This window comes from Carya illinoinensis, chromosome 13 (genome assembly GCF_018687715.1).
Source record: "Carya illinoinensis cultivar Pawnee chromosome 13, C.illinoinensisPawnee_v1, whole genome shotgun sequence".
Taxonomy (NCBI): domain Eukaryota; kingdom Viridiplantae; phylum Streptophyta; class Magnoliopsida; order Fagales; family Juglandaceae; genus Carya; species Carya illinoinensis.
This window is the reverse complement of record NC_056764.1, coordinates 17,319,555-17,343,272: the sequence shown is the minus strand read 5'-3', so window position 1 is coordinate 17,343,272 and position 23,718 is coordinate 17,319,555. Positions and strand designations below refer to the sequence as shown.

Sequence of the window (23,718 nt, the reverse complement as noted above, 5' to 3'; positions counted from 1 at the left end):
GAAGGCAGCCACTTTGCACCCCATATTTTTATCATACTACCATCTCCCACTCTCAATCTTATGCCTTCTTTCACAAGATTCCTAGCAGCAAATACTTCTCCATATCAGAGAAGGCTTAGAACTCAAATTAGCATCCAAGAAACTGGACTACCTATAATACTTCTCTTTGTAAACCACACCAACTAAGGAATTTGGGGTCTTAATGAATCTCCACCCTTGCTTTGCTAGTAGAGCCAAATTGAAAGACTCCAAGTCCCTAAAGCCTAATCCTCCCTTCCCTTTCTGCACTCCCATCTTCTCTCATGTCCTCCAATGTATTCATTTTCCTTCCTACTATTTCTCCCACTAAAACCTCGAAAAGAGCATGTTTATCTCATGGAATAGCTTCTTAGGAAGTTTAAAAACTGACATAGTATAAGTGGGAATGGCCTGTAAGACTGCCTTCAGCTTGGGAAAGGAAAATGTTTTTCCAGTTGGTTATCTTTTGCTAGATTCTCTCTTTTAAAACTTTGAAGGTATTAAAACTTGATCTTCCAACTATAGCAGGGAGTCCCAAGTACTTCCCATAACTACCACATGCCATAGAATTTTTAGCTTCCACAATTATCTTTTTATCCCCCTCCTTTGTGTTACTAAAAAAAAACACTGAAGTCTTCTCCTGATTTAAAAATGGGCCCGATGTTTTCTCACATTTTTTCAACACCTCTTGGAGTCTATGCCATTCTTCTAACTTAGCTCTCCCAAAAAGAATACAATCATCTGCAAAAAGCAAATGATTAATGCAAATACCCCCTCGAGCCACTTGCACTCCCCTTGTAAGCTTTTGGTGTTCATAGGAATTCAAAAGAGTGCTTAACCCTTCTACACAAAGAATAAAAAGGTAGGGTGACAAAGGATCACCCTGCCTCAAACCCCTTTTAGGCCAGAATTTAATCCCAAGGAAGCCATTTACTAGAATAGAAAAAGATACAAATTTGACGCAACTCATGACCAACTTCACCCATTTTTCATGAAAACCCAATTTTTTCATAATAGCATCCAAGAAAAGCCACTCAACTCGATCATAGGCTTTTGACATATCTAATTTTATGGCCATGCTTCCTAACCTCCCCTTCTTCCTAGATTTCATAGAATGTAACAACTCATAGGCCACCATTATATTGTCATTAATTAATCTCCTGGGCAAAAAGGCACTTTGGGTTAGGGATATAATAACACAAAGAATCTTTTTGAGCCTATTTGAGATGGTTTTGGAAACTATTATATACATAACATTGCAAAGGCTTATTGGTCTAGATTCACTAACTTTCTTTGATTCTTTACACTTAGGAATCAAAGCTATATGAGTGTGATTAAGAGCAGGATCCATGGGGTTACCATTCAAGATTGACAATGCATTTTGACAAACCTCCTCTTCTGCAACCACCCCCCAATGGTTCTGATAAAAACATGGGCCAAAGCCATCTGGACCAAGGGCCTTTAGGGGCACCATTTGCTTCAAAGCTTGCTCCACCTCCAATCTAGAAAAACTCTTCATTAGTGTGGCATTCATTGCAAGAGTCACTCTCTCTTCCAACCCCACCAGACATTCCTCAATTTCCTCGCCACTAGGATCTGAACATTGAAGTTTCTCAAAATAGGTTCTGAAAGTTGCTTCAACATCTTTGTACCCCTTCATCCTCCTATTTTCTGCAACATACATTGAATTTATTAAGTTCTTCCTTCTTCTCTGATTGGCACATGCATGAAAATATTTTGTATTCCTATCTCCATGCCTATACCATTTGCATTTTGCTCTTTGTTTCCACTTGAGATTCTCTTTTTCTATTAATACATTCAGATCCTCCTTTACAATCCTTATCTCACCAATATTACAGTTGTTCTCCTCTTGTTGTAAACTTTGTAACAGTTTAGTTTTGGCTTCAATCTCTTTATCCCCCCTAGCCTTTTCTCTTTACTCCATTTTTGTAAAGCTCCCCACTTCTCTGTAGTAAGGCTACCATAGAACTAGCATTCATCACTTCATTATCATTCTTCTTCCAAGCCTTTTTTAGAACCCTCTCACAATCTTCTTCCATAGCCCAACAGGCTTCGTACTTAAAACCTCTCTTTCTCCCCCACCTATCTTTTTTGTTTCAGGATGTGCACCAGTAAGGATTTATGGTCTGAAGTTCTAGCCACCTAGACCTCCACCCATGTTTCTTTGTAGGTATCAATCCATTTAGGGTTGGCTAATGCTTTATCTAACTTTCCTTAGTGAAAGACTCATCCTCATGAGAGTTACTCCAAGTAAACTTCTGCCCTTTCCAACCCAGATCAAACAGATTACCTACCGATAACACTTCCCTAAACATCTTCATTTGGCCTTCTGTCCTTGTTCTTCCCCCCCCCCCCCCCCCCCCCCCCCATTTTTCATCATTTGTGAGGACTTCAATGAAATCTCCCACTATACACCACCCAGCATTGTTTGGAGGTTTGAAAGACTTCAACATGCTCCAAGTTTCCTTTCTTTTAGTAGTTTGTGGTTCCCCATAGAAACATGTTAATAACCATCCCTTCTCCCCTTCATCTTCAACCCAAACATTAATATGTCTTTGAGAGTAGTTAACAATCTCAACTCTCATTTGTGAATTCCATAGCAGAACCATACCCCCCCCCCCCCCTTTTCCCCAAAGCTTTTACCACAAAACAGCCTTCACAATATAACCTCTTCTTTAAACTATCAAAACTTTTATTCATAGACTTAGTTTCCATAAAAAAAACTAAGTTGGGTTTATTCTTCTCTTCCATATTGCAGAGATCTTGAACTGCCTAAAGGTTCCCCAACCCTCGACAGTTCCAGCTCAAGATTTTCATAATGCTTGGTGGGGCTGAGAAATAGCCTCCGCCACTACAATGGAATTTTCAACCTCCTCCCTCATTGCCCCATCTCCCCTTCTTATTCATACCTGTAACCTCTCCTTTCATAACCTCTTTTTTTTCTGCATAACTTTTGAGAAATCAGCCCCCACCCTCTTCCCTTTAGCCCTAGCTTTCCTTTTCCAACCTCCTTTCTTCTGTAACTATTCCTCCACCTCAGAACTCTCCCTTTCTACCTCTTTCCTCCCCTGAGTCACCAACTCATTATTCTCAGTACCCTCGTTATTTTCCTCAACATTAAGAGTATTTTCTTTCTCAGCACATACTTTTTTCCCTAACCCCTCCTCATTATTGCTCTTTTCCCCTTCTTTATTCTTGTTTCCACTTCCTCTTCTAGCCTTCTATTCTTCTCTATATTGTCACTCACAACACAACCTCTCTCCTATCCCAACAAGTCCCCCTCTCATTCTTCTCCTTACTTTTATGACTCCTAACCTCACTCATTTTTTCTTCCTCCTCTCTCCACCAATTAGCCTCCTCCCTTCCCCATATTCCTCCATTATAGCTCTTCAATTTTTGGAAAAGCTTTGATCGTAACCAAGAACCATATTGCTAATCCTCTCCCTCCCTTAGAACCTGGTCCCCATCACAACCCTCCTCTCCATGCACAAGAGAAACAAGTCTTGGGCAGCTTCTCATAAGTAAATGGGGCCCAAAAACTACATTCTCTCACTTTAACAGTTCTCCCTCTTGCAATAGGCTTAGTCAGATCCAAATGAACCTGAATTCTAAAAAAATTCCCCCATCCACTCCCATCATCCTGCACTTCAACATCCTCTACCTTACCCACTAAACTTCCTATTTGCTCAGCTTTTACTTTTGTCATACACGAGAGAGGCAAATCATGAATTCTCATCCAAAAGCTTTCAGAGTCAAATTTATAGGAGTAAAACCCTCAAACTCCTTAAGCACTAATAGCTGGTTGTCAAACAACCAAAGCCTTCCAGACCACACTCTTTCTTTGTCAACTATCATCTCAAAAATTAAGACAAAAACATTTGGACATACCTCAGTTAACTTCGCAGCCTTGTTTGGCCTCCATATCTTTGCCAAGGTAGATTCCAGTACCTCTTTACTAATCGATCTTGACAAGCATAGTTTCCCCAACAAATTCCTTTGTTCTTTGTGGTCTAGTTCAATTGTAGAATCATCATCCAGATCAATGTCCACTTGCTCATCTTCCTTTATAGCCTGAACCTCTTCCATTTTTCCCCTAGAGAGTCCATCCTTCCTCCACGTGAAAATTCACCGGCCTCTGTGCTCACTAACGTATTCCCCGACCTTTCACCACCCTATACCACCGTCGTCTTACCTGAATCACCCTCACTCCTTGTCTGTTACTGCCAAAAATCTCTCACCTTATACACCAAAAACCCAAAAAACCGTTATAACAACCTTCGCATGCCTATTGCACCACTCACACACCACCCCTTTTTCCAGAGAGAAAAAGAGAGGAGAATCTTTATGATGTCGAGAGTATATCAAGAGAAATGTTAACTTAAAACTAAAATAAAAAATAAAATATGTTATTGGACATAAAGAGGGGAGCTGAAAACTTCAAATGTAGTTTTTGTGAATTTCATGACTTTTGCTTGATTATTCCCAACATGGTTATTCTTAGGAATATGTTATGAATATGTTAGAAGTAAGATCTAGATTTTTGAAGTTCTTAGAGATGCTTTTAAATAGATCGAACCTTGTGATTCCAAGGTTTGCATTTGTAATTAAAAAGTTTGGATCTTTTTACTAAAAAGTTTGGTGTTGATGAATAGAATATTTTTATTGGAAGTTTTAAGAATGAATAGAAGATCTCTATTGCAAAAACATGGTTTGATCATGAATTTTAAAATTGGAAGAATTGCAACACAAATCAAGGGGAATAGCCTATGCATATTTCAGCCCATATGAGGTTTTCATAGTTGTGAATTGTTTTAAATTTTTTTTAAGTTAATATTTGAGTTTAGGACAAAATTTACATGAGATATATAGTTTGGTCATTTTTGAATTTAGGATGCAAAATCCTTAAGTTAGGGTAAAATAGTCATTTTCTCACATATTGAGGGTAAAATTGTCATTTTACTTTAAATTAGTATTTTTTCATATTTCTAATTATTAGTGATTAAATTTTTAACTTTTAAAATCACTACTTACAATTCACCATGATCGCGCTTGAGTTTTTCATAGAAGTGCGAACACCAAGGTAAGTTAGCTTTTAACTTACTATTAGTTTACTGTGTATCTATGATGAGTAAAAGAGCTATAGTTTAGTTTTGTATGTTATCATATATGTCATGACATGTCACATCATTACAAGTTCAATTGTTACATAGAATTTATCCTGTCACGAAATATTTATCTGTTACATAATATATTCTATCATGTATTGCTATACATTGCAAGTATGTCATGTTACGCATCCCATCTATTACATGTATGCAATGTCAAGTAATATTTACTGTTGCAAGTATGCCTATTATGAAATATTGTCTATTACATGTTATGTCATGCTATGAAATGTTTCTGTCTCAAGTACTTCATGTCTTTCGACTTACGTTCATACCATGTTATGCTACGTTAGAGCTTCTGATGGGCACCAAGATGGATCTAGTCTTAAAGATCCTTTGTAAGTTTCAAATGGGCCAATTACAAGATCAAGAGCTAAGCAAATCAAGGTTGCAATACAAGGATTAGTTCAATCCACTTGAGATAAAGCTAATAAGAGCCAAACACTTAAGGTGGGCTTGAGAGAAGGAGATCCAGTTTTTGATCCATTTGATACAACTTATGGAAGAGTGCAACATGATTTAGAGCGAGTTTATAATTTGGGCTATTATTATGTTTATGGGATTGAAGTCTTTGGACTTGTTTAATTCTTTGAAATGGCTTATTTTATTAGTCATATGAATTAGTTTAGAATAATATGGCTTGAGGATATTTGGCCCACCTATGTCTTATGTTCATGAGTTAGGGTTTCAAGAGAACTTTTTATGTTAAGCATTAAAATGGAAGGGCGGCCATTAAGGGGTCTTTGGGTAATCGCATTTTTAGATTAGGGTTTAATTCTTAGATGAACTACTGTAGCCACACCACCTAGGGGTATTTTAGAAAAGAATGTTTTAAATTTTAGTCTATGGTTTATTTTGTTGGGAAAGGGTATTTAAAGTTCTTGTGGCCACATTTTACAAAGTTTATGAAATTTGATTAATTATTTTCATTGTGAGTTGAGTTTATCTCCTCTTGTTCTTGAATAAAGTTTTGAACTTATCAAAGGTAAATCACAACATTTGTGGCGTTCCTTCTTGTAATTCAGATTCTTGAAATAGATTGTTCAACGGGCTAGATTATCTATAATTTAGGTTCTTGAAATGAGTTCCTCAACGGTTCTAGATTTTTCCATTGGCTTGATTTTGGCTCTCTTGGGTGAGTTTTCAAATTAATTGTGGGTTTAAGGGATTTCATCCTATGGGTTCATATCAGCTTCTTTCCTTTCATATTCTTCTCACGTTTCATCAAGAATACAGTTTGTGTATTTCAAAAATAGTCACATCAAGTTATTCATGTCAATCATGATCCTAAATGCTAGGATGGGGTAATATCCTGGTGGAACTTCTTTGTTGACTCTGGAGTATCTAAATAGGTGTGAAATTTCCTAAGTTGATGAAATACGGTCTACAGATTATGAATGGGGCCTAAGTAATCAATCACCAGAATGCACCAAGCACTAACGCCAACGAAGCCATATTTTATTTCATGTGCGTCCACAGCAAGTGTGGCACAAACAATATCTCATGTGTTCCATAGCAAGTGTGGCACATGAAGTATAGGTCATGGCAATTAGTGTGGCACATACACTACGTGAGACACGACAATTGTGACAAGTAGAATATGTGGGGTCACAGCAATTGTGGTGCATGTATTAACGCACTCATAGCTGGTCAAGATCCGTGTGTTGTGATGCAATAATCGGCAAGGACACATGGATTTAGGCGACCTATATAGCATCCATATGGTCACATTTAATTAGTTAAAGAACAAGATTTCAAGTTCATGTTATGTTCATGTACTATCCCACTCTTTCTCTCTCATATGGTCACGAGCCTCGTTTTATGTGTCGAATCTCGATGGTGTTTTTTTAAAAATATCAAGTGATTTCTAAAGCAAGCGGAGTGTTTTAAAGCTTTCAAATATTTTAAATGTTCTGGAAATATATATGGGATATTTCTAGTGTTATTGAACCAAGCCAAATTTTAAATAAGACAATTATAATATTTTTGAAGCTCGATTTTAGTCATTTAAAAATATTATGAGATTTAAATTATGTTGAAAACTCTAAATTTATTTAAATGGTTTTATTCTCTTAAAAATAATTAGCAAAACTTCATCATTTAATTAATGGTAAAGATTATATTTTATAAAATAAAGTTTAGTTCAAAAATATTTTATCTTAATTCCTCTAACTATTTTTAAGTTAACTTAGTATTTTAATTCCCCACCGTTAAATCGTTTGGAGATCCCAACATAAAGGATCTAGATTAAATACCCAAGACCCAGCGTTATTCTCTCACTTTTCCTTTTCCCCTCTCTCTCCTCTCCCCTTCCCTAGCCCACGTTCAAACCCACTCCCTTCTCTCTTTCTCTCCCCGAGTTCCTCCCCTTCCCTCGCAGTCCAGCCCCAAGCCACCAACCACCACACAGCACCTCCGCCACTACAAAGAGGCCCCCACCTCGCCGGCATCAACCTTCCCCAGCCCCACGACATCTCCCTCTCTCTCCCCTCTCCTCTCAATTTCCCCCCTCTCTTGGATTCCCTCACGCCACCACCAGATCTGCCACCCATAGCAACCCTTCACCTCGCCGAACCACCCTCTTCCTCCCCCCTGCCTCCCCACATCTTCCCCTTCCCAACAGTTCTCTCCCTCTCCCTTGGATCACCCCACGCACGCACACACGAAACACATAGGTTCTCTCCATTGTGCACCACCGTCGCGGCCACCCACGCCACCACACCACCATCCCCATGGTCCTTGGCCACCCATGACTTTCCCGTAACCTCCTCATGCCCAACCAAGCCTTCCACCTCTCTCACGCTCCCTCACTATCCCATGGGTTTCTCCACCCTAGATCCACTACCGTCCAGCCACCACTCTACCTCCTCCTCGCCACTACAAGTCCATCGTACCACTCTCTAGCCCTCCATGGCCAGCCAACAACCAGCCAAGCTTCCCCTCCATTTCCATGCCTTGAGACCCACGGATTTCCCCTTGAAACCCATGACCTCCGCCACCCCAGTGCCACTGTTCTCCCCCAGGGCTGCCACGAGGCCACCTTGAGCCTTCCCATGGCCACCCCTTCTAGATCCACCAACCCACATGCCCAAACAGCCACCATACATGGTGGATAGCCACCGTATGTGGTTTAGCCTCCACGTACGACCTTTTAATGCCACTGGCTGTGAGAGGTAGTGAGCAATGCGCAAGTTAATCTCAACAATAGTATAACCCTCTCTCCCTCATTATTTATGTTAAATGTTAGTTGGTTGATTGTGAAGTTCACTGTGTAGTGAAGTGTTGGGCGTGGTAGTGTGGTGTGATGTGTAGTGTTGTGGACTGTGCTGTAAAGTGTGGGTGTGAAGTATATACTGAAGTAATGTACGGCATAGTGTTGTGAAGGGAATATACGTGGCGTGTACTCCATGTTGTGTAGTGATTTACCGTATGGCATAGTATGGATGGAATGGAGTCCACATAGAGTATACCCCATGTAATGAAGTCATGATGCACCGAATGGGGTGTCATGAAGGATTTGATGGGGTAGCTGAGGAGCGTAGAGCATGTTGTGTAGCATCGAGAACTGTGGAATAGTATCCCAAAGTAGTTATGATGTGTCCCTCTCATAGTGATGGGTGTCGCGATGTAGCTTGGGAGAAACCTCGAGTTATGTGATGTGATGTGTAGTGTAAATGGGGTCTTGTCGTGTAAGTGTTGTAATGAACTTGTAAAGGGGCGGGAAGTAGGAAAATCTTGTTGACTGTGCTTGAGTAGAAGTTGGTATCAGAGTATGGAACTTGTTTATACAATCGGGCATTCAACGAATTATAAGTTGATCTTAGGCGATAAAGGGGGTAAGGTACATGTGCATCTAGTGAGACACATGTGCCAGACAGATTTGCCATATATAATGGGTAATTTGTCCTAAGCATAGTTACACGATGTTTAAGCCTCAAAGTTGGTGATGTGAACCCACAGGAAAAGAATCCCTTGAACCCACAATCAATTTGAAAACTTACCCAAGAACGCCAAACTCAAGTCTATGAATGGAGAATTTAGACCCGTTGAGAACTCGTTTCAAGAACCTAGAATATATCAAAATCTAGACCCGTTAAAATCCAGTCTCAAGAACCCAAATTACGAGGAGGAATGCCACAAAGGTTGTGATTTACCTTTGATAAGTTCAAGAGTTCAATTAAGAAAAAGAGGAGAAAACTCACTCACAATTAAAATTCGAAATAAAATAATATTTGCCTTGAAATGGCTGGTTACATCCTTTAAATACTCTCTCCAAAATATGATAAAACCCTAGACTAAAATTTGAGACTCTTTCTCTCAAAAATGCCCTTAGTGAATAGTAGCGTGAACAATGTCATGCTACAGTACTTCTAAACCCTAGTTCAAATAAAAAAGACATATGTGTGCTAAGCATCCTAAAGTCCACTTATTCAAAACTAATAATAAAAATACTTTAAATAAATTGAAAGCCTTAATATCTAAAGGCCATATTTCTAAGTCAAGTCTTCAACAGCTTGGATCAAGTGGATCAAAGCTGGTTCTTCTTCTTTCAAGCTCATCTTGAGTGTTGGGCTCTTGCTAGCTTCTTCCTAAGTGGTTTGTACTAATCCTTGCATTGCTTCCTTGATCTTTTTGGCTCTCGATCTTGTAATTGGCCCATCTGAAACTTGCAAATGATCTTTAAGAGTAGGCCCGCCTTGGTTCCCATCAATTGGCTTAAACTCATAGGGCACGTATGGATGGGAATGGGGATTTCGTGTGGGCTAGGATGAATGAAGGAAGTGATGGGACTACCGTCTATAATTGGAATGCATGACTTCGTCGGTCAGAGTCATGCATCGAAATATGGTTAATAGGAGAGTAAGATAAAGGTCTTAGTGTCTTAACCCTAAGGTGAATTATGAAGATTCACTTTAAAGGATAAGACCTCAAAGTAGAACACTAAATTTGGAAAAGGTGATACGAGTGGGTCCCAAAAAGAGGAAACGTGTTAAGGAAGACATCTAAGACGGGATAGAAGGAGAGTGTGTCTAATTGAAATGTAGTATGTGTTTCTAGTTTAGTTGTTTATGCACTAGATACAGAATGACGTTAAAGTTATGTGTATGCATGTAGTTTTCGATCTGACGTGTACATGAATGGACTGCATGAAGTAAGTATGGCATGGAGTCCAGGTAAGTATTATGTTCATACTCTTCTAGAGTTTTCAAAAAGATATGAAAATGAAAATAAAATGTTTTTCCTTTATAAAATGACATGAACAATGTTTTAAGAAAGTATGTAAAGTATAAGTCTTCAAGTATATGTATGTAACGGCCCTTCTTGATAGCCCCTGTTTATGCACCCCCAAAGTATTAAGTGTATGCATGTGAATGGATGGTATATGCAATAAGTCTTGTATGTATTTTCATGAAAAGTAATGTGAGGCTTATGCCTCATGCTTTAAGCGATGCTGTAAACGATGTGAAGAAAGTGTTTTAAAATATCCCTATCAATTGAGTTTTTAAAATGTCCCTACGAACTGATGTTTTAAATGATGACATAAAAGATGATGTTTAAGGATGCTTTAATGATGCCATGGATTGGTGTTTTAAACGATATTTATGTTTGTGATTTCAAGGACTACTTTTAAATGTCGTGGTTTAAGCCTATGCTTTTAAACGATGTCTACGAACTGAATAAACTGAGAGAGAATAAATGAAAAGGACTGAAAGAACTTAAAAAAATGACTGAATGAAGGAAAGGACCCATAGTTTTAATGTATGAAAATACGTAATGGCCACGACTGAATGAAAATGGTATCAAAGAACTGGGCAGATTGCAATGTCGGGTAAGTAGTACTTGTAGTGCACTCAGTGCTGCCCTTGACTGAAAAAGGATTCCCAACCCATGGCCACGGGTGGAGTCCAAGTTCAAAGGAAGATCGTTAACCCTCGCACACAGGGGGTAATAGTGTGTAATGGCCAATGGAAAGTGATAAGAAAGAAAGTATACATGTTAAGAAATAATGCATGTATACTCAAACTCTTTAAGAAATGAAGGCGCGAGGCATGGGGAAATGTTTTACGAAAATAAAAGAAACGTTTTATGAAAGAGAATCCTTTTCAAGAAAACCCCGCCTTGAAATGTTTTAAATGAACGAATATCTTATGTATAGTATGTATGGAGTAATGAATACATGACTAAAAACCTGCATTATTATATTTTAACTATATAAAGTAATGCTTACAAGTATTTGACTCATTTTAGATTTTGTGTGCCCTCCCAGGAACAAGATGAGCAGTATGCATCAGGATGGATACGGCCTAAGGGGAAGAGCACGGAAGCCTAGGCACAATGTTTTGTGCGAAAGACTTTTAATTATAAAATTTAATGTTTTCCGTTGTAACTCTCTTTAAATTAAGAAAACATTTTATTTTATAAACACTGAGTTTTTTGTATCCTGGCATGAAAGGAAAAAGTTTTAAACAAAGGGTAATTTTTGTCGTCTTTCTTAAAATTATTTTCTAAAGATCCCACCACAAAAAGGGGCATTACAATTCAAGTCTAGGTTCATGTTCATGTTATATTCAAGTTTAAGTTCATGTTATGTTTAAGTCTAAGTTCAAGTTCATGTAATATTCAAGTTCACATTCATGTCAAGTTAAGTCTCAAATCAAGTTCATGTCATGTCAAGACAAATTCAATTTACATTTTAGTTTAAGTTATGTCAGTTATGTTATGTTGTATGTCAAGTTATACTATGCTTACTTATGACTTTGATTATGCATTCATACTTTTAACTTGTGGAGGCTTTTTGTTAACTTGCTGAGATTTGTAATCAAATCTCACTGTGGTAGTCCCAACTACCACTTCCCTCTGAATAATAGATCTTGTCTCGAGACCTAAAGGAGAACCAGGAATCGACCAACTGGAAACAATCGGCTAGGCAAAGGTGCGACGACATGGCTTCGATGATAGTATAGTAGTTACTTTATATCACTACTCGTACTTAAGGAGTTTAATCTCCAACACTTCTTTTATCACATCCATTTTGGACTAGTATTGTGATCATGGTTGTTTAGTATGACTTTATGTATAGAGTATGTTTTAAGTATTTGGGATATTTTCAGTTTGGTGTATAGTATTGCTAAAGATATAAATTATCCGCTACAAATATTGCATACTGCTTTATGCATGTTAGGAATATTGCATTTTATATGTCATGAACGCGGGCAAGTAACTTTGTGTTGCATGTCTCAAAACTTCAAATATTTGTCCGATCCCAAGCGAAATTTGGGGGGGTCACAATTTTGGCTCTAAGGAAGTGAATGTGGTGGAGGTGGGAGGTGGAGTGCTTGAGTGCAAAATGCCAAGGGTGACATCACTTGGTTCAGCTCAATAGTGGTCTAAAGTGTCATAATTTCATCATGGAAGAGAGCTAGAAGACGTGCATAGGTGCAGGGGCTTCATTATTAAGATTTTTGAAACAAAAATTCACAAGACAATCAAGCTATAGCCTACAGTTTTGGGATTGCTTCAAAGCTATCTAGATTTTTTGTCCTCTTTTGTCCCATCCTCTTGGTCTAATTTGGAGGCATTATGATTATCATTTGAAGGCCTTTTCAGGTGAGGAAGAGTGGCATAAGTGACTGCCAAGTGATCATGCTTGGGCAGAAAAAGAAGGGCCAAATGGGTGATGGTTCAACCAAGTGATTTCAAGTTAGTGCCTCTCTTTGAGCCAGTAGGTTGGGCTGCGTTGGGGAGGTAATTGGGTAAGCTAGTACTTGAGTGCTTTGAAGCACTTTCAAGGGACAAAATAAAAGGGAGGTGGCGTTGGGTAGTGACCAAAATAGGTGCAGAAAATTCAATGGAAACCCAAGGCCGCTCGATTTGGTTTCAACTAGGCTTGTAATGGAATTGGTTGGGTTTCTTGGCTTGGTTTCTTAGAGCTAGTCTGTCCAATGATAGAACTGAACTAAGAGGGTTAAGTTGAGGTGTAAATAATGAAATTTCACTTGAGAAAATACTATAAATGGCTTAGGCTAGGGAGTGATTTGGTGCAATGCACATGAAGGTGCACCTAAGTGCCGATTGGTGGTGACTTGGGCATTGACATAACTTTGCTTCTATTGACATCTGGTGGGTCAAGATTAAACTTCTAAATTAGTCTAAGAATAATACAAATCAATAATAAAATCAATAAATTTCAGATCACAAAAAGGTGGGAAATGATTTGAAGCAAAATTATACTTAAAACATAGTTTAGAGGTCACGAATCATGTGTAAGTCGATTAATGCCCTTAACTCAAGTTAAAAGCTTAATTATGGTCAAGTGGAAACCTTAGGGGCATGTGGAACTTCTTGGGCTTGAGGTAAACCAACGGTATGGTATATGTGGGCTTTAATTAGAAGTGTAAAAATGAAAAGCAAGGTTGGGCCTTGATGGGCTTGTAGGGGCAAACGTGCAAACCTTGGTTGTGGGCTTTGGAGTGGTTTAATATATGGACCTTATGTCCAGATTTGTGGGGCCTATCTATGGCATCAAAAGCCTACTAGGTTGGGTCCTAATCTTTGGGTCTTTCCTCAATTGGGCCAAAGCCTTGAATCTTACTGAGTTAGGCCCAATGGCCTTATGCTTACTAAGTTGGGCCTGATATCTTGAGTCTAATAGGCCCATAGTCTTGTGTCCAATAAGTGAGGCATAAAATCTTATGTCTTCGAAGTTGGGCCTATGGCCTTCACTCTTACTATGTTAGGCCCAATGACTTTATGTCCTTTACAGTGGGCCTATTTTATAGTAACCTCCAAGAAAGGCTTAAAACATTATATCTCCCAAGTTGGCCTAGGGCTTTTAACATCTATTCTTAGCCCATCACATCCTTAATGAATTAGAGCCCTAAAGTCTTATGTCTATCAAGTAAGGCCTAAAGTCTTATGTCCATTAAGTTGGGCCTAAAGTGTTGGTGTCTCTCCTAAGCCTTTATACCGAAAAAGCGTGGTCCCTTAATAAACCAATCTCTCGGCCCTTCTCTAAATCCATCAAATATTTAACCCAAATTACTTAGTCCAATAGGGTGTCAAAATCTCCAATATGCCTCTTGTTATTCTAACATTGGCCTCTTGGCACCTTTCCTCAAAATTAATTAAGCACTAAAAATTATCCAAAATAATACTCCTAAATCAATCCAGATCCAAAAATTTCATTTTCCTCAAAATAAATGTTGCATTAAAATCTTCTAATAATTTTACTAAATCCAAAGTTTACGGCTCTTTTGCCAACTCAAGCTTAAAAATGTTTTTACTCTAAAATAGCCTAACTCCTAATTAACTAGGATTAAGGTAACTAAGGTCAAGGCTTAAGAAGAATTTTAGGTGGGGTGTTACAACTGGCAATTAAAGAGACCCCATGAAGATTCGTATCAGTCTTTACGGTATTAACATGTCTGTTCAAGACTATATGCACAAAGTTTGAATCCCCTACTTTTCCGGGAAAAAGGTACAAAATTGTATGTAATGTTTCAATGAATACAGGTAAGGCCAATGTTTTAGATTTCAAATCGTGATCTTTCCGGTTTAAGTATTGGAGCAAAATATTTAGGTACATGCATGTGCATTTTCATTATACCGTTTTAAGATTATATAAGTGATTACTACTAAAATATATATATATATATATATGTATATATAAGTGCATATTACATATATTTATATATTGTTGTGTGTATGTGTATAGAAGAATTGAAGATATATATATATATATATATATATGTATATATACCTTTCAATGTGGAAGAATTGAAAACTTCAAAAATGAATATACAAAACTTGAATTGAAACACAGAAATAAATAAACAAATAAACAAAACGGGCCTTACCGTTATGAATGGAGATTTCTGACCGTTCTGAATGAAACTGAAATTTCCGAGCGTTCCGAAGGAAACGAAACGGAATTGAAAACAGACTACTCTCGAAAGTCAGACACAAGAACCTTGTAGTTCTGGTGGGATTTTGTGAAGAACGGGTACCTTGAAATCTAAAGTGCATTTTAAATTGAGCTGTCCATGATCAAATTATACTAACGAACTTTCGCATGCTCTGCCTCGAAAACAAGTACGAAAGGTGAAAAAAATATTAGCATATGAGTACGTACCAAATGGTTCTCTGCTTGAGTACATTACGGGAAAGTTTCAACCTGTTCGAGACTCTTAAAATATATGCTTTTGTTTGTTTTTTGCAGTGTAATTATCATGAAGGAAGAAGAGAGTCAAAATAGCCATAGGAGCAGCAACGGGTACTTTCCTCGCATCAATTTATTTAAAGAAAATACACACGAAGTTGCAGATAAAGTTGGTTGAAAAAGCTTACAGGTATTGCACATCTGCGTAATTCACCAAGTAATGAGAATGGTGGCCCTACTGCTCTTTCCCATATAGGTAGACCTACTTCCATACGAATTTTAATGCATTTCGATCCATGCTTTTCTAGAGTTGAATATTTGTTTTGTTGTATAATACGAAGCCATTGTGCCAGAAGTATAACATGAGCTTGACATACGTCCTCACACTTTGGACCTCTGATTTGCGTGAAGAGGGAGGGAGGTATAATTGGATTTGGTATCATTTAAAAGTATATTATGATATAACTTGGTGTCATAATTTCAGCCACACTTTTCCACCATCTCAATGTTTATTTTTAGTCTCTTTGCATCATTTAAAAGTTGCAATTTTGACTGCCTTGCAGCAGGGTCATGGAAACATCATGTGGACTACTATTAGACTCTTTTATAAAGTTATACTATTAGGCCCTAGGGTATTGTGTGTTGCATGCATTCTAGTGATGAATATATATATGATTATTATTTGTCAATTTAATGTCTTCAAATTAATTCATTTATGTGTTTTTTTCTAAAACATTATTTTTTTTTTCTTGTATGTTGGATATAAAATGAATTGGGTCCAGTCCATTGGGAGTCTATCACTAAAAATAGATCATGCAAGTTTACTCAACACGTAAAAGGTGAAAGCAACATAAGGCAAGCATGACTCAACTACTCCAATGAATGAAATAGACCTCTATAAAGAGAGGGAATCTCCCCAAATTTTCTATAGACTTCTCTAAGTACAGATACCTTCAAATTTTCTCTTTCTAGAAGGAATGCGTCTTCTTCAACCCCTCTAAAACCCTAATTTCTTCTATTGTATTGTGTGACAACCAAGATTTTAGATAAGCCTTTTATTTATGTTATGATGTATTGTTAATTTGGGCCAAGAGAAGAGGAATAACTCATTGAGAAATTAGGTTGGAATAGAAGGCACACGAGGTCTTGAGGAAGGCCTAAGCCCACATGGAATTTGGCCTTATAATGAATTGGATTTGGAGCCCATGGAATTAGGGCACACGCTTACCCTAGGGAAAGAGTACTTCATTGCCATGTGTCATATATGATAGAAGGCTTTCTTGTGAGATAATAGTGGTGACATTTGTCACTAAAGGGGGAGTTTCTGGAAGGAATATGAAGAGGCATGGAACCTAAAACTTGAGGGAAGTCTAAAGGGCATGCACGACAACCATAAAGGAAATGATTTGGTTTTTCCATGTGTCATACATGCAAAAAAGGGAGGTGAAGAGTCGTCTTGGCAAAAGGTAAGATCTTGCTAGGGCAAGGAAATTGGTGCAATTTGACACCCTTGTGACCAATCACACAATGTCCAAGACATTGGTGGAAAAAAGTCTCCTTGGGAAAAGAAGGATATTTCGGCCACCATGCACATACACACTCCTCATATGCCACTTGGCACACATGCACACATGTAGGAGAAGAAGGAAGATCCTAGCTAGATGAAAGACCATTTTGCCATGGGGTTCATTGAACCAAGACAATAGATGAAGGGCAAAAGTGGAATGGAGGTTTCGGTTTTGGAGAGGGAGGCGCCCCTTGTCCAAAAGCTCTATTGTGTTCTTAACATAATCAAATGATGGGGAAGGGAAAGAGGCTTAAGGGTGAGGTGCTACTTGGCGTCCATGCAAATAAGCTTAGCTTGTGCAAGAAATCTCTTATATCTATAAAGAGGGGGAGGGTGCCGAAAAATTTATTCTTGTAGTCACTTGGAGGATTTCTTTTGTGAACCATTCGGCCACCACCTTTCCCGCTACTTTCCATCACTTTCTCACCATCCAAACACCATTCACGTTACTCTCTTTTCTTTCAAAAACCATTTTGAGAGTAGGAAAATGAAGATACTTCTAAGGAGGAAATCATATAAGGTATGAAGCTAAGAACCACATTTCCGTTTCATCGCACACACGGCCATGATAGGCAAAATTTTAGTTTTTAGCAAGTTCATCATGAACTCATGCTCTCACACACACACACACACTTGAGCTAGAGGAAGTTAGCTTATGTTTTGTGAAGTTTCCCACATGAACTCACACATATACACACACGATATTAGGGTTTATTTTAAAGGAGGGTTTGAATTTATGCAAGTTTTGAACTTGAGGAATGGAGGTTCGAAATATTGGGAGCTTTGCCTTAGACTAGATGTTATGAGTTTACATATACACACATAGGTTAGGGTTTTAAGTAACCGAACCTAATGATTTTTGTATATATATTTTCAGCTTACTTATTTATCGATTGTGGATTTTTGTAAGTAAATTTCTAACTTCTACTTGATATTTTAGGTTTATGTAATGTGAACTTACGTGTTTGGTTGTATGATTATGTTTGATGTAATGATGTTCTTTCATGTGTTATAATCAGATCCATTGAGAAAATGTTTTAACTTATGATTGAGGTGGTTATTGTGTTGGTTTATACCATGAAAATGGAATGAAAGGCCATTCAGATTGCATGATTCATAATATGCTCCTAAAGGTTATTGCATTTGCGGAATCTCTTATAAGATGTTATTCAAGAAATTATTGTTTTTTCATGAATATACTCACTCATATGTTTTGGCTATATATGGTATTCATTGTTGTTATTTTATGTCATGAAAATGGACTGGATGGCCATGTTTACGGTTGCTAATTTTTTTTGTATGATTTTTAAAATTTTCATGAAGATGGTTGCTGATTACGCCCAAAGAATAACGCGGTAGTTGTAGCACAGCTTTGGGGTGTCGATTCCACAAGGAGACAAATTAAAAGAATAGCAAGAGGAACAAAGAAACTAAAGAAAAAATATTAAATAAGTAATAGAGAACAAAGATTAATTTTAAATGTAAATTCAAGTGAAGCAAAGTGATTAACAGAAAAAGTACTCAAATTTGACAAACAGTAGAGCGCCGGGAATCCCTTGCACAAATCTGGTATTTTAATTATTCTTAATTCATTGGATAACTTAATTAGGAACTCAATTCTCGCAATTTCCAATCGGAAGGTATAGATTTATAAACCAGACTTAAATCAAATGTAACCCTTTGAAAAAACATTCACCACTTTTAAAAAACGTGAATTACTACCCATATTGATAAAATCCAATGACGACAATATACTCAGGAAGCGATATTGCAGCAAAAAACTAAATCAATATAGATAAATAATTGATCCAAACATAATCAAAGAACTAATCCATTCAATAGAAAAAGCATGACTGAATCCATAAACAGAATAAATTCTATGATTATTCGGAGAAGAAAACATTAACGATGAATTGAGAATAATAAAACAAAAGAGTTTTAGCAATTGAAAATCAAATACATGAATTAACAATAAATTAGAAATACCATCTAATGTGCAAGTTCATCCCTAACCCTACTTGAGAATTTAGTTACCCATAAATATAATGGACAACAAAAATCTCTAGAGAAAACTGAAGCGAACGGTGGCCATGGAAGTGATTTTCTCCTCTCTTCAGATTTGCCACTTGTGCCTCTTCCTCCCCTCCATTTCGTGCTAATGATATGCTTATATAGGGTAAGAAAGAAACCTTAATGTCCTCTTGATTTCCGCATAAAAAAATCGCCTAAATTTTAGGACTTATCTTGGCAGCCACGTACAGCCTTCAGGAGCTCGAATTTGGAAATCCTTATTAGAGACAAAGTTATACAACTTTAAGATAGCTTTCCAATACATCAAGAATCGCATCAATCTGATATATGGGTAAAAATATACAGTCAAAAGACTAAAGTATGTCCAGACTGTCTCCTAGCGAATTTCGGACTTGGACTTCTTCTGGTTTCATTTTGTGATTTTTTTCTTTTTCTTTTCTTCCAAATTGCTCTCAAACCCCATGAATGTCCTCCTTTGAATTTGGCTGGGCTTGACTTGCTCTTTTATAAACTTTGAAATTAGACATAAAAAAACTGCTTAGGAGTATCCCAACGTAAATAGAAATTCAATTTAAGAATACACATTAATTCCTATGATTTCTATTCACATTTTAGTATTTTAGTCCAATAATAGGGTATATAGAGTGCACTTTTGCACACTCATCATACCCCCCAACTTACTCATTGCTAGTCCCTAGCAATTTTCATGTCAAAACAACGAAAGAGACCAAAGAAAATCACACATAAAGGTCATCAAGTCACACTTTCCAGATTCACATATCAAAACAATCTAAGGAATCCAATAACCCATCAAGATCAATCCACCTATAGCAATCCACAGAGTGTGTGTGTGTGTTCTCCAAGCCATAACCATCGTACCACTAATCTTGACACATGCAATATCAAGAACATCTTATGCAAAAGGTTCAACTCCATAACTCACGGGTATAATAGTGTTTCGTGTAAGGGCTCTCTCTATGGAGTTGACAATGGGTGTATATACACTCTCATGGAAAATTAGGTAATTATGTACAAGCAACAAGCAAACATTGATCTTATGATAGGAACACTAACAAATGAGACTTCCATCAATCTTTCCAACAGCTTATTTAGGATCAGAATGGTCAACACAAAAGGTTGTAATGTGGCTTGGTTTTGGGGCTATATAAAAAAAAAAAAAGGATGAAAGGGATTCAAAAACTTCCAAGTACATACAAAGGGAATTTTATTAAATATCTCAATAGACCACACTTCTCACTTGATATACTCTCCAACTTTTCAGATCATCAAATAATAATGCTTTTCCTTCTTCTTCCTCTTTTTTTTTTCAACAATTTGATGGACAAACACATGCCACTTTTGTATTCTTTCCATCTCTACCAACTTTTTTTTTTTTTTGAAGCTCACTCAATTGAACACTTTGCAACTTGTACTCTTCTCTTTTTTTTCGTCGTCTTCTTCTTCTCTTTTTTTTTTTTAATTGAAAATGATAAAATTAAAGAAAGAAAATTCAAATTCTACACCTAGTATACACTTGGAAGTAAAAAGGGTAAGAAAATCTGTGTATAGGTTATACTCCAATGTGGAGAGGCATGAATGATATGGGCATATGAAAAGAAAAAGCTACAAGTGTTTTATTGGCTCAAAGTTGGCTACTAGGGGTCTATGATGGAAAGGATAGCTTGAAAGGCTCAAACATTAATCCTAAGTTGACCTTCGTCATATCCCAAGTATATCCACCATTGTACCGCAAACCATGTAATGATATTCTCAAAAGAAGTGCCCAATTCAACATATCAATGAACGCTTATCACAATTTACTGCATTTGTATGCTCTCAATCCTCTCCAAACTCACATGAAAACTTAAGCAAAAGAGTTCTCTAGCTACCTGTGTCAAACCACCATCTTACCACAAAACTTGGATAAGTGCATTAAGGATTCTGTGAATGTTTCAGCAAAAAATGATCTGGTGGGTTTGGTGAATTCATGAAGATGGCTATGAATGAGAATGAGTACACATGTGAAAATGATGCACATGTGATGCAAAATAAAAAAAAAATTGACACATGAAAATATGCCACAGAGTTCCAACAAGCATTTTAAAAACTGAATTTGCACCACCACCCCCCAACTTATATGAAACATTGTCCTTAATGTTTAAGAATCAAAATTGAATGGGGAGTAACTGAAAATGGTAGAATACACCTAATGAGTGACGTGGGTAGCTCCCTAAACACCAAAGATGGTAATCTGAAATGACGAAATGAAACTATCAGGAATCTGTTTTCCACATTTCTTAGGCAACTCCTCAAATTTCTGTTGCCAAACCTGTGTGCCATAATCCTGAGTTTCATCAAAAACAACACAAATATCAATAACATCAGATGAATCACTAACAGATGTATTAAACTCAGAATTCACAAGGGAATATTCAAGGGGATCAAAATCATGAGTTGTGTGAACTCCCTTGTCTATGAGTGCATCAATCATATACATTTGGTGGCACTCGTCATCTGTTGGCTGCTTCTCAATATGGAAAATGTTGACCAACATGGTCATGTTTCCAAAAAATAACTTCATCAACCCATTCCTACAATTTATAAGTGCATTAGCCGTAGCAAGGAAAGGTCTACCTAATATGAGAGGAACTTTAGAGTTAGACTCAACAACTGATTGAGTGTCCAAAATTAAGAAATCAACAGGATAATAACACTTGTCAATTTGGATCAAAACATCCTCAACTATCCCTCTCGGTTTCTTAACTGAACGATCAGCCAACTGAAGCACGACAGAAGTAGGCTTAATTTCACCCAAACCAAGCTGCAAATAAATGGAATAAGGCATCAAATTAACACTAGCTCCTAGATCTAGCAAGGCTTGCCCAAACTCATGATTCTCAATATTACATGCAATGGTTGGACAACCAGGATCCTTGTACTTAGGAGGAATTCGCTGCTCAATTAGAGCACTAACTTGCTCTGTCAGAAATGTTGTCTTCTTAACATGGTGCTTCCTCTTAACTGTACACAAATCTTTAAGAACTTTTGCATAAGTAGGAACTTGTTTAATAACATGCAAAAGAGGAAGGTTAATCTTTACCTACCTGAGGTTCTCCAAGATTTCATTACTAGGATCCAAAGTTTGCATACCAGATTTTAAAGATTGAGGAAATGGTACCTTAACTGGACTCTTGATTACCTCGGCATCCTTGGGGAACTCGGTGCTATCATTGCTTTGTTCCTCTTCAACATCCTCTTGCTTATCAGTTGTTGGGATGTGTAAGGACTTACCACTTCTTGTCATAATGGCATGAACTTCTTTTAAATTTTTTTGTGCCATATGCTGACCTTGGGGTGCGGATTGAGCTTGAGAAGGAAACTTGCCAGGCTCATTCACACTCAAGGAGCTCATTATCTTGGATATATGACTCTTTATCTCTTTGTTTTCTTCAACAACCTGCATAATCAAAGATTCAAACTTTTGATTAGTTTTACTTTGTGCCTCAATAAAAGCATGCAAAGTGTCTTCTAAAGGACTCCTAGAAGATGAAGGTGCATGATATGGTGCAGGATATGATCTAGGGGGTTGTGCAGGCGGCTGGTTTTCAGATTTCCAACTAAAATTGGGGTGATTACGCCACTCAGGATTATAGGTATTAGAGAAACGTGTAAAAGGCTTCTTGTACATCCCTAAGGCATTACATTGTTCCTCATACATCCCTCTCATCTCAGCAAATGTGGGACACTCTTGGGCAAGGTGATCTACCCTGCCACACACAAAACATGGTCCAAAAGACTCTGCATGATTAGCCACGTGTGTTGGCTTTAAGTCTTTATTCTTCAACACTTCTAGCTCCCTAGTGAGCATCTCAACCTTAGCCTTTAGGTTATCTTCTTCCCTGAGATGGTAAATTCCACCACCATTTAGGTTTCCTGCAGGTCGTGACCTATTTGTGCTCTCAGTAGCACTAGGTCCAGTCCAAGTGTGAGCTTTTTCAGCAAGCTCATTGAGGTATTCTATGGCTTCATCAGGATCTTTTTGTAAGAACTCACCATTACACATCATCTCCACAAATTGACGCCCTCTAGGTGTAAGTCCCTCATAAAAATAGCTCACTAAGCGCCAATTCTCATACCCATGGTGAGGACACATACTCAATAACTCCTTAAATCTCTCCCAAGACTGATACAAAGTCTCACTGTCCTTTTGTACAAAAGTGGAGATTTGTCTTTTTAAAGCATTGGTCTTATGTTGGGGAAAGTATTTATTAAAAAAGACCTGAGTCATCTCATTCCATGACCCAATAGATCGTGGTCTCAAAGAGTATAGCCAACTCTTAGCTCTATCCTTCAAAGACAAAGGAAAGAACTTAAGTCTTACAATGTCATCAGTTGCATTTTGACTATGAAAAGTCGCAATTACTTCCTCAAACTCCCTAATGTGCACATATGGATTTTATTTTCCAAGCCATGAAAAGTAGGGAGTAACTGTATCATCCCTGTTTTAAAATCCAATTCGCGAATATTAGCTGGAAACATGATGCATCATGGTGTGGCTGTGCGTGTAGGGTAGAGGTAATCCTGAAGGGGCCTAGTGGGTTGATCTTCATGTTCACTCATTTTCTCAAAATTAGAAGAATTATCAAACAAATGATCTGAAAAATTAAACTCTGACTCTAACACAGGTCTACAAGCAAACCGACCCAAGGCGTCTCTATACCTATGCATGCAAGGTAGAGAAAAACCCAACACTAAAA

At 37.5% G+C, this 23,718-nt stretch overlaps 1 non-coding gene across 1 annotated transcript; it reads left to right on the top strand.

Moving 5' to 3' along the window:
* The first annotated feature begins 23,094 nt into the window (after nucleotides 1-23,094).
* On the top strand, nucleotides 23,095-23,202 carry LOC122293123. Its single transcript, XR_006237176.1, has one exon. It is a non-coding gene; the product is annotated as a small nucleolar RNA R71 (small nucleolar RNA).
* Nucleotides 23,203-23,718: the final 516 nt, after the last annotated feature.